Source organism: Ischnura elegans, chromosome 9, assembly GCF_921293095.1.
Source record: "Ischnura elegans chromosome 9, ioIscEleg1.1, whole genome shotgun sequence".
NCBI lineage: Eukaryota > Metazoa > Arthropoda > Insecta > Odonata > Coenagrionidae > Ischnura > Ischnura elegans.
Window position 1 is genome coordinate 37,510,946 of NC_060254.1, and position 17,353 is coordinate 37,528,298.

At 39.1% G+C, this 17,353-nt stretch overlaps 1 long non-coding RNA gene across 1 annotated transcript; it reads right to left on the reverse strand.

Moving 5' to 3' along the window:
- Positions 1-8,776: 8,776 nt before the first annotated feature.
- Positions 8,777-11,213, reverse strand: LOC124165777. Its single transcript, XR_006866313.1, has 3 exons — positions 10,784-11,213; positions 10,521-10,612; positions 8,777-10,047 (listed from the first exon to the last, which is right to left on the reverse strand). It is a non-coding gene; the product is annotated as an uncharacterized LOC124165777 (long non-coding RNA).
- Between the last annotated feature and the right edge of the window lie 6,140 nt (positions 11,214-17,353).

Sequence of the window (17,353 nt, forward strand, 5' to 3'; positions counted from 1 at the left end):
AAGTTTTGCATACATCCTAACGGCGATACGTTTCCAAGAAAACGAGGAATACCTTTTTATTCAAAATGAATTAATCGTTAATAAAGCATTGGTTCCAACATATGAATATTGAAGGAATAAAAAACTTGTCACCTGGCTACTTTTTTGGTAATAAATTAGCAAATCAATGCTGTTATCGAAGTCGAATCACGCTAGCAACATGAAATTGTTATAAGGTCGGTTCTAGAGACTGGAGAAATTGCTTGAAAATATAAATATTTAACGGTGTGCACACTGCGACAGTGCGATTGCAAATCTCTTAATACCTATTTTATTTGCAATCACATAGTTGTGGTCGCTTTTCATTTAGTCTCACACAAATTAAAACAAAAATAAATCTGTTAATAAACCACTTGCAGTCATAAATTGCAAATAATTTGGAAAAATATTGAGAAATCATTTTTTGGGTTTTCTTCGCGTTACTAAGAGTCTAAGGTGGATGCGATGGTTTTTTCGTCATTGTTACGGAGAGTAACGACAACAGCAGTCAATATTAACGACACAATGGAAACGTTGAGTAACGTCAACGTTAGTGCGATGGAACCAAGTTTTGCGCTCTTTACTTCTTTAATTCCTGATTCGACTGAAAAAATGGCAATCCATTAGCATCTAACAATATATGCCGATCTCAACTTAATAACAGGAAAAGTGGAAACGGAGACCTAAATTATAAACGATTTTAATTTTTCCTGTAGAATACTTCTGACCAATATTTCTCGGGTTTTCAGCCAGGTTAATGCTTATATATAAGCCGACGTTTCGGGAGCAGAATTGTATAGTATCTAGACGACTGTATAAAAGCATTAACCTGGCTGAGAACCCGATAAATATTCATCTAAAGTATAATTACGAATAATGGGGTTGTTCAACGAGGAATGTCAATAAAATAAAACAAAAAAACAAGCCATTTCGACCATATCGTCTAACTACAGACGCACAGTGACCAAGTCAGATGGAGGAAGATAGAGTACATAAAAGGTTTATCGCATAATCTAGGCGATACCTTAACCAAGAACAATTGTAAAGTGTTTTTATTCTAATATGATCCTCGGTAGAGCGATTTTTAATTCCAAAGAGCAAGTGAAGAACATACAGAAAAGTGTTGCCTACCTTCTTACAGTTAGATGTAACACTCCTGGATGTGACTGTTTGTATGTTGGCTGACTGGCAAGACTGGCCACCAAATAAAGATTAGGGCCCGTGAACATTTTAATTCGTTTTTAAACCGTGACAACAAATCTGTTTTTGCTAAGCATCTATGTGACTTATCACACGAGGCTAAATTTGATACTTTTTGATTTTACACACCTGTGATAAGGGTAAAAAAAACTGGACTTTTTATAAAATTTCGAAATTTTGTCAGATTCAAAACTATGTGGTAATAAATTGCTCAATGGTTGTGCCTACCCACTTGTCACACCTCCTCGGTTTTAACCTCCCCCCCCCCCAATCAAAACCTCCCAATTCCACACCCGCATCCTAATAGTACGTGACCTTCTCCACTCAAACCGCAAACCTACACCCGACCTCCTTTCAACATTACCTACTTTCCCCCTCCCCGACCTTGAAGTTTAAAAATGAACTTTGGCTTGTATGTAGATGGCAGTCTAGCTTGAAAATGACGTGGAACACGTCGAAACCGGTCGCAAAATATTAAAATTGCGTAAGAGGTACAAAGTGATTATATTTTACTATGCATAACTTCCACAAAGTTAATAGGGTGGTTTCCAATTATTTTTTATTGCCTAAATCGAAAGATTATTACTCCTGAAGTACGTATTTCACGCTTTTAGATTTTTAAATGACGATATCTATTTTTAGCGATTAAATGAAAAGTGAAAATTTTCAAGCGCGCGAAAACGCGACGGCTAAGTATGAATGCTGGGAAAACGCTGTGTGTCGTCATTCTGGTTCCCGCTGTCGGCGAGTAAGGTGACCTTGGGGCGAGGCTTTGAGCGCAGCTACGATGCAGGCTGCTAGCAGGTAGCGCTTGACTTAAATAAGGATTACATATTATTACCCTATCAAACGAAGGAAACTCGGGCAGTTTTAATAGGTGATTATTGAGATATGTTTCCCTGAGCTCTGTGACTCATGCATGCATTGGTTATCTCAGACGATGTAAAACTCCTATCTACTCGTATAGAAACTAGGTCCCTGCGACGTCACGTGGAGTGGCATCGCAAGGGCGCAAATCTGGCGTTTTTCAAATGCGATTAAAATTGACCATTGCCATTGGTCTGAACTGGGATTTCTGAAACCAAATAATTTGTACATTATGATTAGGTACGCTAATGGTGGGTAACGAATCGCAATCAATGCCTTTCGTTTTCTTTGATGAAGGAGCCTACCCTATTCACCAACCATCAACTTCATGAGTTATGTTAATGTTACTGCGCGCTTTATATCAGTTTATCATAGAATTTTCAAAACGTAAAAATCCTTATAATAGCTGATGGTTGGAAGCAAGAGGACTGAGTGGAGGAGGTTCATTTCCACCCAATACAAGGCTGATTTCTGTTGCCACTTTGGCATTTTAATCGGCTTTCAAAAATGTCCGCGGCGCTGCGGGCCACTTTTTTTCCAATATTTTGCATAATATTATTTTTAATTGCAAGGAATAGCATCGGAAAGTTATGAATTTTTTGGATCACATCATTTAACATAAAACTCGATCAACCACTTAATTATATTATTTTAATAAGGCATTGCAATATTTCCACTGAGTTTTATTATTAAACAACGCGTTTCGTCGTTACAAACAACATTATCAAGTGTGACAAGTCTTAAAGAGTTTCTTCTTACATATATCTTGGTGCTTGAAGGGAGGGGGTAAAACCCCATCCTCCACCTTAACCCCTCCCTTCAAGCGCGAAGATATATGTATATAAGAAGAAACTCTTAGAGACTTTTCACACTTGATAATTTGTTTGTAACGACGAAACGCGTTGTGTAATAATAAAACTCAGTGGAAATATTGCAATGTCTTATTTTAATAATATTAATAACTTCCACCATATCGTGTCCAACCTCATACAAGATACCCTTAATTATACCTTATTTCCCCGTGAAACTCGGATTAATTTGTCCGTCAGCGACGCGAGTGGCCACTTTTGTAAACACATTTTAATACTCGGAGGCCGAATAGGGAACCTTTTTTTTAATATTCGTGGTTTGAAGCTTAACTCGTTCCTGAGCGATTCGACACGGAATCACTTTCAATGGTTTTGCCCAACTAGCGCCTGGGTCGACTTGATCGTTCGTGGCGTTTCGAACTCAAATGGCCTGTGAAATACGAACGCCGGCACCGCAAAGGGAGGTCAGTTCCTTCCACTGCACAGCGCCTGTTGGGGTCCTAGGACGATATAGAGCCCTCCAAATTACAGAGATTGCGTTCGGCTGCACGCGTCCCTTGGGACGATCGAACTCGAACCCGCGCTCCCAGCCTAGTAAACTTGATACGCACGCCACACTCAATTGGCTGCTTGCTTTATCACCTGAGAATGCTACCGACCTAGGAAGGTGGGACGGTGCTTCGACCCATAGGGAGTTTCCGAAATACAACGCTAGAAATTTTACGCTTTGCTCACGAATATTAAAGTAGATGATTCTTGAGACGGCCTCTGAATTAAATGTGTTCACAAAAGTCGCCAGTGACGCGAAATGAAAATTATCCGAATTTCACGGGCGAAATAAGGTATAATTAAGTGAATTGGTCTAAATTTATATGCATGACGATGTGATTTGTCAAATTAATAACTTTACGATAGCGTTTCTCGCAATTACAAACATTATATTGAAAAATATTGGTAAAACTCGGATCACATTTCACCCATCGGACATTTTTGAAAACCGAATAAAATGCGACAAAAATGGCAGAAAAAATCAGCCTTATATAGGAGGGAATTGGTCTCATCTATGCAGCACCCTTGAATTTGCTAACTCTCTTTTGATCTACTCGGCAAAAACGATGGAATGTAATACAAATCAAACAGATACCAATTCGTTGAAAATTCTTAAGAGAGCGCATAAATCACGTTCGACAAGTATTTTTTCGTTAAGGAGTACTATTTAGAAACTTAACACAAAAACTATCATCTTGAAACAGTTTGTCCCTCTTAACTACTACACTATCTGTAAGAAATCTAAGTCGTAAAAAGCACAGAGTTGATTTTTTAATGCTTTATGAAGGGTGTATCAGGAGCAATCTGCAATACTTCAAGAGGTCGTTGGAGAGACACGTTTAAGAATTTTTGTCTATAAACATTGGATTGCAACTCCCTAATTACTGATCTATGGCTGCACAAACATCTTGTTGGATGCACTTCACATTTACAATAAAAAAAGCTGAATAACGTAATGTGCAGTGATGGAGGGGTTCTGAAACTTGTGCTGATTGTGCTCGAGGTATTTTTCATCCACTTTCTGCTATCCAAAAGAGAATGGTAGCTTTTTTTACATTAGTCTCCGAATACTCGTACACATTACAACTTTCAAAGGCGTATTTTTTTCGATAAAAGCCTTATCTCTTGAGACACATTAAAAATTTCATGATCATTTTTTAGGAAAATTTATTTTATTTATTGCAATAGTGAATATCACTGAGTCATTGTTGTGAGCAGGTTGCTATCCCTGTACCAATTCGCACTTCGAATATTTCAAATGGGGGTGTCCGAAGGGTTCATCCGGGAGCTGAGCCCGGGCCTCTTTGATCAGTAGCCAAGCACTACTGGGCAACCTACTAGATACCATCACGCTTCCCGGTATGGTGATACACGGATGAAAATGTCAAATGGTAGCAGGCTTAAACAGCGGGGTATTTTGAAATGATAAATGAAGAAACATTATCACAGAAATTAACTCCAAAGGCAAAAATTTATTACATAGTACAATACAACGTTGGTTCGTAGTTTTCCGTGGCGTACTGAATTCTACATCTACATAATATCCTGCGAGCCACCTCTAGGGTGTTTGGTAGGGGGTGATCAATCACCAACATGCAGCATGCAATAGGATTTCCACATGCTCACCACGCTACAAAAAACGTGACGCATACTAACAAATTATACAACCGCATTCATCCAAATACAAAACTGCACACTACTCAATAAGATTTTCTGTCAATAAAGCTAGAACACACAAAATGTGCTGTGAGAAATGATAAGAAAATTAAGAAACATCGTTAAGGGATACATAAGTAAGAAGGCTTCAATAGAAGTCGTCTAATCTATTTGTAAGTTCTGACTCTGCCGCTAAAATCTCTTATTGGTGGTGGAAAAAATACAATTCGTGGATATCTTCCGCGTTTTTCGCCGCGTTGGTTGTCAGAGGTTGACGAAAATTTCACCCAGATCCCATGTGCTGGAATCGCAGCGAGGTATGAGGGCAGTCTGTAGTTAATACATTATAGACGCAGACAAAACGCCGATATCGGAATTTCGACCTTGAAGATGCCTGGTGGAATCCAAGCGAAATTATCTTCAACCCATGACAACCAACGCGGCGAAAACCCAGAAGATAAAGAGATCCACGAATAAAATACTACTTTGCTACATAAATCTTACGATAATTCAGCAAATTAAAATTATCCCAAATTACCCTTGCATAGTTCATTACGCACTGTAAATTAACCACTGATACCATCAGAGCTTCTTTTCCATCATGGGAAAGACTATTTTGTTTGATAAAGATGGCAATATTAGCACAGCAATCAACCTCAAAGGCAAACTTTTTTTGCATAAAAACAAACAAATTTTTACATAAATCATCAGCATTCAGTTGATCAAATAAAGCCCTGATTACCCATGCTTCGAGTTCATTCCGCACTGTAAATTAACCACTAAGTATAACCATAACAGCTACGTTTCCTTCATGGGAAAGAGTCTTTTGTTTCAATGAAGGGAAAGCATGCCTGGCAACCTGCCACCATTGGCGAGCACGAATTTACTTGCTAATGGCTTTAAATATTGATAAAACCTGCGCAAAAACGGAGCGCTTCTTACGATGAGAGTTTAAAAAAAATGCAAACCTCGGACCTATTCTCCTGTAAAACAATTATTTCCACATGAAACGCGCAGTGTCCAGTCCCCGAAACGAAATTAACCGGACTTTAATTTAATTAGCGATGGTCTCGTAATCTAGCGGTAAAAATAACACACATCCTCCAAGCCGATACAGACCGAGCGAGTTCGCCGGAAATTTCACATTTATTCTTCGAGAGAAAAAGCGAGTTGATTTCAAAACCCCATGTAATTGCTCCTAATTAGTAGCTTAAACTAATTTAACTTCCGCAGAGCGATCGAGGAGAAGCAGTTTGTATCGACACAATGGTGAAATATCCTGCTTTACATACAACTCTCTCCATTTTGTATTTCATGTTGAGACGCAAACCTACACAGCGTGATTCATGCACTGTAATAAAACAATTATATTTTTAAATCGAGTCGTGCGGGGAAAAAATCTCGTAATGGATGCAACATGTACGAGGCTAAAAACGGGTGGGGTGGGAAGGACCAACATGTTTTATTTATTTTTAGAGAAAAACGATACAGAGAGAAAGAAAAACGAGATGATTGTTGCAGGGAAACGATAAATTGTCGGCATGAATAAACACGGGAAATCCGCGGATAAAATTTTTAAAATTCTGGACACCGGTGTTGTTCCAGTTTTCATTGACATCCAATTTTTAATGGCTGGGCGAGGGCCGCGCAAAAGATTTCTCTGGGTTTGGTTTTGCAGCTCGTGGCTCACTACGAGAGAGGGAGATTTTGGGGAGGCCAATCCGGTTGCCGAGTTGAAATATTCTGTATTTTATCAAGCCAATACAATGTACGAATATGCTTTCAACAGTTATATCAAGTGGTTAAAGAATTGTAACAACCCCTTCTGTCCGAGATGAGCGTTGTAATATCTCACTGAAATCTCGGTCTTTTCCTTGGTTGCATCAGTGCATTTACAATTCTACGTACTTGTAGACTCTTTTTAACGTACAGTGGTGGAAAAAATTAGCGAAAAGCTCATTGGCGTCTGAAAGCGGCCACTTCAAGAACTACTTGTCTTCCAAAATTTTTCACTCGTACTGCTCTCATTTAACCGGGAATTTTAAAAGCTATATGCCTCTTATACCAGGGAAATAATCATATCCGTCGTATTATGACAATGCGCAAAAGATTCAGTTATGAATTATTCCCCATGTTATCCTAAGTATGCTTCGCCCACGACTCACCTAGAATAGAGTTTACTCTCTTCGGGATATCTGTGAACACAGCTGAGATATTGGGATTTGAGACTGCCTTATGACACAATCGTTCCCGTGGTGTAGTGGGTAAAGTATCATGCAATGAATTAGAGGTTCTACGGATTTAATCTCGGTGTTGGATAACTTTATGCCGAATTCACACTGTGGACATTTCTCTAATCTTAAAACTTCGCTAAACCTATCACGTAGTCCAGAGGACGTTGCACGGCTATTGAATTCTTGCGCGCTAATTTATTTGTTGAAATTCAACTCCTATATTGCATCACCATTTGGGCAGTTGGCTGCGGAGTGAATTTTTGACTACCTTTTCCCCGTTGTCCAGTCCCACTCCAAGGCCTCTAACATTAGCTGCTTGTGCGATGCATATATTGGTTAAATGCACCAAAGGATGAAGATTGCCATGAAAAAATATTTGGCTTGAAGATCAAATGGATCGACCGAGTCAGTAACGAGGAAGTCCTAAGAAGAGCAGGAGAGAAGAGAAGCTTCATGAAAACCTTGATAAGGATACGGAACAAACTTACAGGCCACATCTTGAGACATGATGGCCTGATGAAGATAATCGTCGAGAGTCAAGTGGAAGGCTAGAACGGAAAAGGAAGACCTCGAAAAAAATGTATGTAACAAGGATGTGTATGAGAAGAAATACTTAGGTGTGAAACGATTAGCCGAAAGGAGAACTGAGTGGAGAGCTGCGTCAAACCAATCCTAGGATTGTTGACCTGTGGTGATGACGAACCGGGATTTGAACCCGGATTTCCTTACCGGCACTCGAGAGATCCGGGTATGAGTCCTGAACAGACCTAATATTTTTTAATTTCGTACTTCATCGTTAATATATATAACTTTGAACACGTGAGCGTGGCAGCGTAAAAAGTCACTTGCATTATTCAAAGCTCTAATTAAAGCTTATTGCTCCATGAAAATCGGTATCGCTCTGCCCTTCAGCGACGCGAGTGGCCATTTAATGAACCTATTTGATGTGCGATGGATGAAAACACACATATTAGAGAGCCTAGTGGAGGCCTAATGGATAATCCTCCATTAATATATGCGTGTGCAAAACTTTCAACGAATGGATTCATCTCAAACACCCAACCTAGAAAAGAACCATACCCGCAAAACACTTTCTCCTCACTCCCCCTTCTCTTTCCTCTTTAATAATATTTTCTTTTCCGTTATTATTTCCTCTGGGAGAACCAACGATGTGGAAATAACCTCTGATCCGTCTGAATTAATTTTTACAGCCACCCCCTCAGGCGGCGTAAAATGGAGTTAAATTCGTTCACCTCCACACAAACTTTCTCCCCAGTTAACTCGTTTAATTAAAGTGTTGCCTCTTATTCGATTTTCGGGAGCCCAGGTCTGGATTGTGTATTTTTATACGATTATACCCCCTTGGTTGTGAAAATGCAAGGTGCGTATAATAGGAGGTGGTCTCAGCTGAAACTCCGTGCGGGCGTGACGTCACGAAGTTCCCAACGTAGACGTATGCTAGCGTATGCCAGGGAATATCAAGCAGGAACCGGGTCGTGATATCGCCTTTCCGCATCAAATTCTTATGAGTTACAACAAAAAATATCGTTATTGGCCATCAGATTACGTTGTATATTCTTCCGGAATGTCCATGTTTCCTTTTCAATCGCATCAGAAGACTAGCAAAGTAAGCAGAATTATCGTATTCTACATCCTATAGTTTCACCAGTAAAATATCGTTATGATCATGCTATTTGAAATTATAAACTCATAAGAGGAATAAGCTACCGTAAAAAAATAGTTAAACACGTATTTTATTTAAGTATTTTTAGCTGTAGAATTTAAACTGAAAACCAGGACTGCAGATTCGTTGCCACTCCAAAATCGCAAATGGAATTCTATTGATATCAAGATAAAACATTTACATGTAATGTAAATATGTGTCACAACTATTATTTTGGCTAAAAATAAATATCCTCTGTTAATTGAAGACCGTAATCTGAGCTAAGTCAGCACCAGCAGCAGTTAATTCGCCACAAAAAAGTAATTAAGGGAAAACTATAAGCGTGCCTTAAGACAAGTTTTGATGCTTTTACAGGACGTTTTTCCGGGTATGGAACTTATATATGTATTAACATGGTAAATCATATCTGAAAGTACAAGTATTAATCTCATGCCCACAAAGTAGCAATGCTTACTATGGAATAATTTGAGCCTTAGGAAATAAAAACATAAGCTGAGAAACAAGATCGAAGTTATTCCGCACATAATTTCCAAGTAAACTTCCATTAAGGTAGTGCAATGAACAGAATCGAGCACGAATCTGATCAATTTTAAGGGCTGAGAATCAGAAATATTATCACTCCCCGAAATAAGACAAGAACAACTACGGAAACCACAACCTAACATGCAGTACATGTGCTTTTCATGAGAGTTGCCGCATGGATAACAGCTGCATCAAATGGAATCACAGACATAGGTGTTAAAAACGAAAACAATTCTCATTTTTCAAACTTATATAATGTACACACATGTCAAATGTTACATTTTCAGAATGATATAAGAACGCCATTGAAACTAAAAGATATCATATTAGTTAATAGATACTTAATATTATTTATACAATCAATGCAAAGTAAGCAACTTAAAAATAAATGTTAAGTACAAATGATGAAACAATTCTATTGAAAAAGTTTCAAATTAGTGAGAGAACCATGAAAAGGAGATGAAAGCCGCCACGCATATTCCATTAATTGTTGCTGGAATAGCTGAACCTGTAATTGAGAATGTGTATTAATTACTGAGCTTGATTAGACCAAAAAAACAAAGAATTTAATAATTCAATGAATATCATCAGAGTGATATATACAGTAAATGGTCAGCATCATCAATCATCATACATTCTAAAACCTTTGGATCTTTATCAAACATGCTATCACTCAAGTTTCTAATTCATCTTTCAAGGTTTGTACTACAAGAAGACAATGATTGAGCACTTTCAATTTGCAGTATTAGCAATATACAATAATAACAGCAAAATGAAACTATAAAACATAATAATATGATATAACCATTACACAACAACCATTTTTTCTCGACAAAAAGATTTCGATATTTACCAAAATATCTGCATTTATAATTAAATTTAATAACTACAATCATAAAAAAACTAATACATTTCTCAATCATGACCATTGTATTTTTTATGACTACTGAAAATAATAAGGTATAAAACCTGGCAACTTACCAAATAGCAGAATAGGTAGATGAATTTCACATTCAATAGACACTTCCAATCATATCCACAACTTAATGCTTCTCACCATGAAGATATAAAAACTGAATAATTCCAAATAAAACCATAACGGAATGTTAACTGGATATCCTTCAATCACTAACAAAACATAATAATTCTCTAGGTTGACCGAAACAATTGACATTTATGGAAAGAAACAAAATTAAAAACAGGACTTCAGAATGGCATTGAATTAATGGAAAAGCCAAACTTACCGGCGGACAGAAGAATGACCTTAAGTACTACATTGATAACAATCTTTGTGGACTACTGATATACATATTCCTCACGGACACATTCAAATAGGTATAATATGAATCAGGATGAAGTGATAACTATTTCTGTAAAAGAAAGGAATTGTTATAAAGGATCCTCAGAAGGCCAGTGAATTTATCTTTAACAAAACAATACTTACCTGTCAAAAGAAATATTCTCAATTATTATGAAGTTACTTCAACCTCATATTCCAGTTACCCAAAGATTTCAAGTCAAAGTACATTGTAGCCTCAAATTGCTTCCACGGCTGAGCCACGATGCAAGGAACCCTAGGAACTCTGAGGAAGCGAAAGGCAATGTGGAACTGATGTGGAACTTCGTGACGTCACGCGCTTCCTCCCCCACTTTCAGCTGAGACCACCTCCTATTATACGCACCTTGGTGAAAATGGCCCTGCGTAGAAGAGGACGATGCGAGTGGTTGAATCTTCGGTCGGTGACGGAGCTGTCGAAAGATGACACGCGGAGTCCTCTGTACAGGCACTGCGACAACTAGTGAGTCGGGAGTACAGCTAAGAGATCGCATTACATCCTCTCGAGGTATTTTGCCTTTTATGGCCACGAAATGATAGTAATTGTTAGTTTGAGGCTAACAGTTGCATTTTCACTGAGGGGAGACAATTTTACACCTAAGTGGCTATGGCAACGCAAACAATTACAAAATGGCTGAGACTACGCAATGGTATCGTTGATGCTTAAAGCTCTCGTTTAATTTAGCCCAAGGACAGGGGCGGATGCAGAATTTCTTTCTGGGGGGCACAAGGATACCTCATGATACAAAACGAAGGCAATGATAATAGAAGTGTATTAAAAATCTTGCATATTTTTTTTAACTAAGGGGGGGCCCGTGGCCCATGCCCCCATGTTTTTTACCCCCCCCCCCCCCCACTAGATTAGCCTATACCCAAGGATAAATGGTTTCGGGCAATTATAATCGCACATTATTTTCCAACATTAATTATTCAATGTCTTCAAAAATCCAGAGAATTACAAAAAATGTCGAAAAGGCTCGATACCCCAGAAAATCCCTTTTTCATGGTAGCTGCAAAGTGCATCAAAAACAATGCTTGCGTAACCATAGCTCAGTAACAAAGGAATTGCAACCCAATTTTTACGGACAATAAAACACTTCAGATTTTCTACTACCTCCTGAAGCCATGAAGTAGTGAGTGGGGAGATCCGAGGGGTTCGGAGTCCCTCTCCCCCCCCCCTAACCCCGAAATATAAAAACACAATTTATTTCCTTCATAAAAGGAAACAAAATAATGAAAAAATCATGAATTTACAAAAGATTTCGTTGACAAATGAAGTTATTTTGATTATAAAAAGTGTCAAAATTATTTTGACCCAGGAGAGGACGCGCGGCGAAATGTAACATTAGAGGGCGCGTGGGGTGTAATCGACACCCCAAAGAAAATATTTTTTTTTTCTCTTTCCTTGGAATGATATAGTTATGCTGCGTTCCTTTTTAAATGGGTCCACCGAATTAAATTGATACCGATAATTATTCTCATTAAATAAAGAAGAAACATGGGGTGATATTACAGTGGGGGATCTTTGTTGGGGAGTAAGGGGACTATACCCCATTGGGTTGTAACACAAACTAGGTAAAATAAGAAAAATTAGATTTAAAAAAGTAGGGAGTATTTGGGGGTTACCACTTTGTAAAAAAGCGTTTAGTTATATTATCATACTTATTTGCCTTCTTCAACGAATTGAAATACAAATTAGCTCTAAACTTAGGGCCTATTTTATACGATTTTGGTATGTTAAAATTCAGTGGTAGATTTAGAGAGGGGCTAAGGGGGCCTACTTGGGTTAGGGTGTCCCAAAAAAACCGAAAGTTTGAAAGTTGAGGGGGCATTTCCATTTTCCTATGCGAGTGCATGAGAAAACATACCATAAAAATTTTCAACTCAATCGGACAATATTTGACCCTGCCGAAACGCATTCAAAGTTTGAATTTTTGGGTTTTCCAAATTTCATGCAATGTTGCCTACCCTGAAGGAGGCTCGAGTGTTACAAAACAACCAATTTTAAGTTAAAATCATCTCCTCTAGCTCTATAGTCGTTGACAGCAACACTTGAGTCAAAATGAGCTTCATAGCCACAACTCGGTGTGTTTACAAGTCCCGCTCGCCGATGCGGCCGCCAGGCGCCAGTCGAGTGCATATTGCCCCGCCGTGTCGCGTTGAGATTCGAGTTATGCGCTTTCAGTACATCGCTCTGTTTATGTTTAAAGTATCCCGGCTTAGTCTATCAGTCACTCGTGGAATTTAGTGTTGTGCACTAACTGAGACCGTGAGGTATTGTCGTGTGGTTCGAGGTCGAGGCTGTTTCGGCGGTGGCCAGAATGAGCGTGAAGTCGAAGGGTACGCCGGTTATGCGAAGTGAGACAAGTGTGTGGTTGGTGGGTAATGAGTCCAAACATTTGCCCGGCAATGGTAAACTCCCAACATTGCGTGAAGTTCTCAAAGTTTTCTTTTACAACCTACACTATTCTCCAGGATCGATGTCAGCGGCAGATGCAGCAGGGATTGCAATCAAAGAGTTACTTGTTGTGTGGGGAAAGTCTAATATTCCTACGCAGGAGGTTCGAGCAGCCATTAAGAAGCTCCTGACAGCTTACGAGAACTACCGTGCCCTTGGGAAAGACAAAAATAATGCTAGTGAGAAGTCAGTGTCCGCAAGAGAGGAATCCAGCAAAGTGTTCGACCGTCTGTTTGACATCGGCTGCAAAGACGCCCTTTCAAACATTACTGTGGAGGAGGACAAGTTGTTTTACATATCTATGAAAACTGATTGAAAAGGATATATGGCGGGTATTGATATAAAGTGGTGTAAGCGTTTAGAAAACCGTAAGAGACTTCAAGAAGAGGATTTTTAAGGAAAAAACGGCATGAGAAAGAAAAGGAAATATTGGGTGAGAAAGTGGACCTCGTTCGACAGATGTCTGCGGAGAGTACGACAAGCTCGGCGGATTCGGAAGAAGGTAATTTTTCCCGGGTGCGGGAAGGGTGATCAATATGGCGGAAGAAAGGGAAAAATTAAATTTTGTTACTTTTACAGAATTTGAAATGCGGACGAGGTCCGGAAAGCGCCGTAGAGTAAGTATAATGACAGCCTTGTGACTGCTTCCCTAGATCGGACTCAGACGTCCTCTGCCGCTGGGTCTATGATAGTCCAGGCTGTCGCCAATGCGACAGCATCTGCATTGGGTTTTAAAGGTGATGAAATTCATTTAGTATCTTCCAAATCTCATCTACATAGAATGAGAGTGAATAAAAGGACTGAGACAGTAAGGCTTATCAAGCAAGACTTTCACCCTCAAGTTCCGTTAGCAGTGCACTGGGATGGGAAATTACTTCCAAGCAATGAAGACGACAAGAGGCTGTTTGAAGGATATTTCAAATGTAGATGACATAATCAAATTTTGTATTCTTCAGCTGCAGGTTCGTAAATGGTAAATGTCAGGATGTTCAGGGTGATTTAAAGTCCATCCTCAGGATTAGTATTTAAAATCATGCCCCATATTATTTTAGAACCACCATCCTCGAGACGACTACAAAGAACTTTTGGAGTTGTGTATAGTGTTGGTTGGGTGGTGTGGTTCCCAAGAAAGAGAAGTATGTGGTTCGCCCCCCAGGCTCAACTGACAAATCACGGTGGATGAATAAGGAGCTCTACGCTTTTAAAACGTGGATTTTTGGCAAACAATTGCGTTTGTCGACACATGACAGTGACAATTTATTCAAATTGTGCTGCTTCATTGCAATTGCATTTATGAAACATTGGTACACCTGTCCGGTGGCAGTGAGCGCTCCGAGAATGGATCTTGAGCTACTTAAAGTCCTTGGTTGGAAGATAGACCCTCACTACGCAGCAGATTTGGCCAAGTTTTGTAACCATCTATGGTTAAAACTTTCGAAAACTTGAATTGTATGGCCCTCTTCGATGAAATGGTTTCTGACGACGAGAAAAGAGCCATTGCGGAAGCAATCAGAGACAATGAGGGGTCTGATGATGACGCACCTCGGGTTACTCTTCCGTCTAATCGACTTATTAGTGAGCTGACTCTCGCTGACTTCGCTTCGAAAAATTCTGTGAAGTTTTTCAAAATTATTGGTATTTCGCCGACATTTTTGTTGCGAGATCCGTGCAAATGGAAAAGTGACGTAGACTATCAGAAGGGCCTATCTATAGTTTAACACCTTAAGGTTGTTAATGATACTGCAGAGAGAGGAGTTCAATTAATAAAATATTTTCTAGTCAAGAAAAAATTGACAAATGATGAGGCTCAGAGGCAACATCTGTTACTAGTTGTTAGGCGGCATAGGAAAATGTATGAAAAAAGTGGCAAAAAACTCTAGTTTTTCATATTGCTTGTTGTTCAGTGTGCATTTGTATCCGCATTGTGACATTATAATAATAAGAGAGCATTTTCTTTCAGAGGTTTCTAATTTAAATCCCCCAAGACCCTTAGAGCTAGGCAATATTGCATGAAATTTGGAAAACTCAAAAATTCAAACTTTGAATGCGTTTCGGCAGGGTCAAATATTGTCCGATTGAGCTGAAAATTTTTATGGGATGTTTTTTCATGCATTCGCAAAGGAAAATGGAAATGCCCCCTCAACTTTCAAACTTTCGGTTTTTTTGGGACACCCTATACTTGGGTATTCAATTTACACTAGATAGAATCGAAATCTTAGCCTCCCCGCCCCCTTGTTCCTATCCTGGATCCGCCGTTGGTGATATACACCCCGCGCGCCCTTTCTTGGGTTATAACCCTATAGTTCAGGGGTTCCCAAACTGGGGGGCGCGCCCCCCTGGGGGGGCGTGGAGAACGTCCAGGGGGAGCGTGACACCCAAATGAAATAAATAAAAAGAATTACAAAAATAATTTCCTCAGATCTTTGAAATAGAGTCTTCCTAAGTTTTCATAATTGTTTTTGTAAAGTTTCAATAAAGTAGTAAACTTTATCAAAGAAGGTTACAGTACTAGTTAAAGTACGTCAAGGTTTACCCCAGTGTTTCAGAGAAAGCTGTTGGATGTACTTGCCTTTTTCAACAACATACATGTGCGAAAAAGCGTTTTCAACTCTTGTGGCGATCAAAACCAAGTACCGCAACAAACTTAATGTCGAAAGTGACCTACGCTGTGCTTTGTCTGAAACTCAACCCAGGATCTGTCAACTTATCAACATGCAAGCGCACCCATCTCACTAAATTACATTTTATGTTTTGTTTTTGTAAGTAGGTAGGCCTATTGGTTCACCTTCCTTAAATTGAAAATGTATCTGTGTTACAATGTTAAATTTTGTACTAGTAATTATATTCGTTTTTCATGTAATACTTGTTTTAATTTTCATCATACGTACAATTATTGAATCTTTCCATTAAGCGTTACTGCATTCAACACTGAACAAAAAAATCTACCTCCTCACCTTATCGAGTAGGCACATACTTGTATGAGTACAAGTACTTGTACAAGTAGGAGTTGGTATGTACGGTACCGTGGAAATAGGGTAGGTATTGCAAAATGGAAAGCTGATCTGTGTAGCGGGGGGGGGGGGGGGGGGCGTGGTACAAAAAAGTTTGGGAACCCCTGCTCTAGTTGGAACTCTGTTTTTTCAAAAATTTTCCACCCTGGTTTTAGACCCCCCCCCCCCCCGAACGAAATTCCTGTCTACCCGATTGTCCTAAAGTATTGCAGATTCCTCCTGAAACACCGTGTATATTTTTATAATCATATTACGGGAACGCGTTAGCCTTGTAGATAGAGCTCTTGGCTGCTGATCGAAAAGGCAAAGATTCAAATCTTGGATGAAGCTTTAAAGCACACCCAAATAAAATATTTTCAAAGTGCGATGCGGCCCAGGGATAAGAACTGCCCCCAACTACCCCTGACTTTCATACACACCTGTGACTAAGACTGGGGTGAGCTCTACCCTCACCTATCAAACCAAACTTTGAGTTCAATCATTGAATTAATCTTCCTACGAAAATTTTTTCATACCCACAATGGTAATCCTGCACCCACTGCATAAATATAAATGGAATAGCCCTAGAGAAGAACATTGCCAGCGTGACAGGTATGCGAAACAAAAAAACTTTACACATATAAAATGAGGGGAAATTTTTGAATTTGAGATAAAAGCAGATCATTACAAGGATAAAATATATATCCTCTGAGAATATCATTATGATAGCGTAAGTCAACAACGAAAAATTCCCAGAAAAATAGACCGGTCATCTGGGTATAATATACCCTTTTAAGCAGGTCGGATTTTTCAAGTCATTAAACATAACCCACTCAAAATGAAGATTTTGTTCGTGAAAGATTATATGCTACCAAAGGGAGTTTTTATTCCTGATAACATCAATGTCTGCCTAAGAATCCCACAAAGCCGTGTGATCGGGCAGCATTGGATATGATGGGGCTGGGATGGGATATCATATGCTTTTAGTTGGGAAGCAATAATTTCGATCAAGCTGATATTTTCGCAAGTT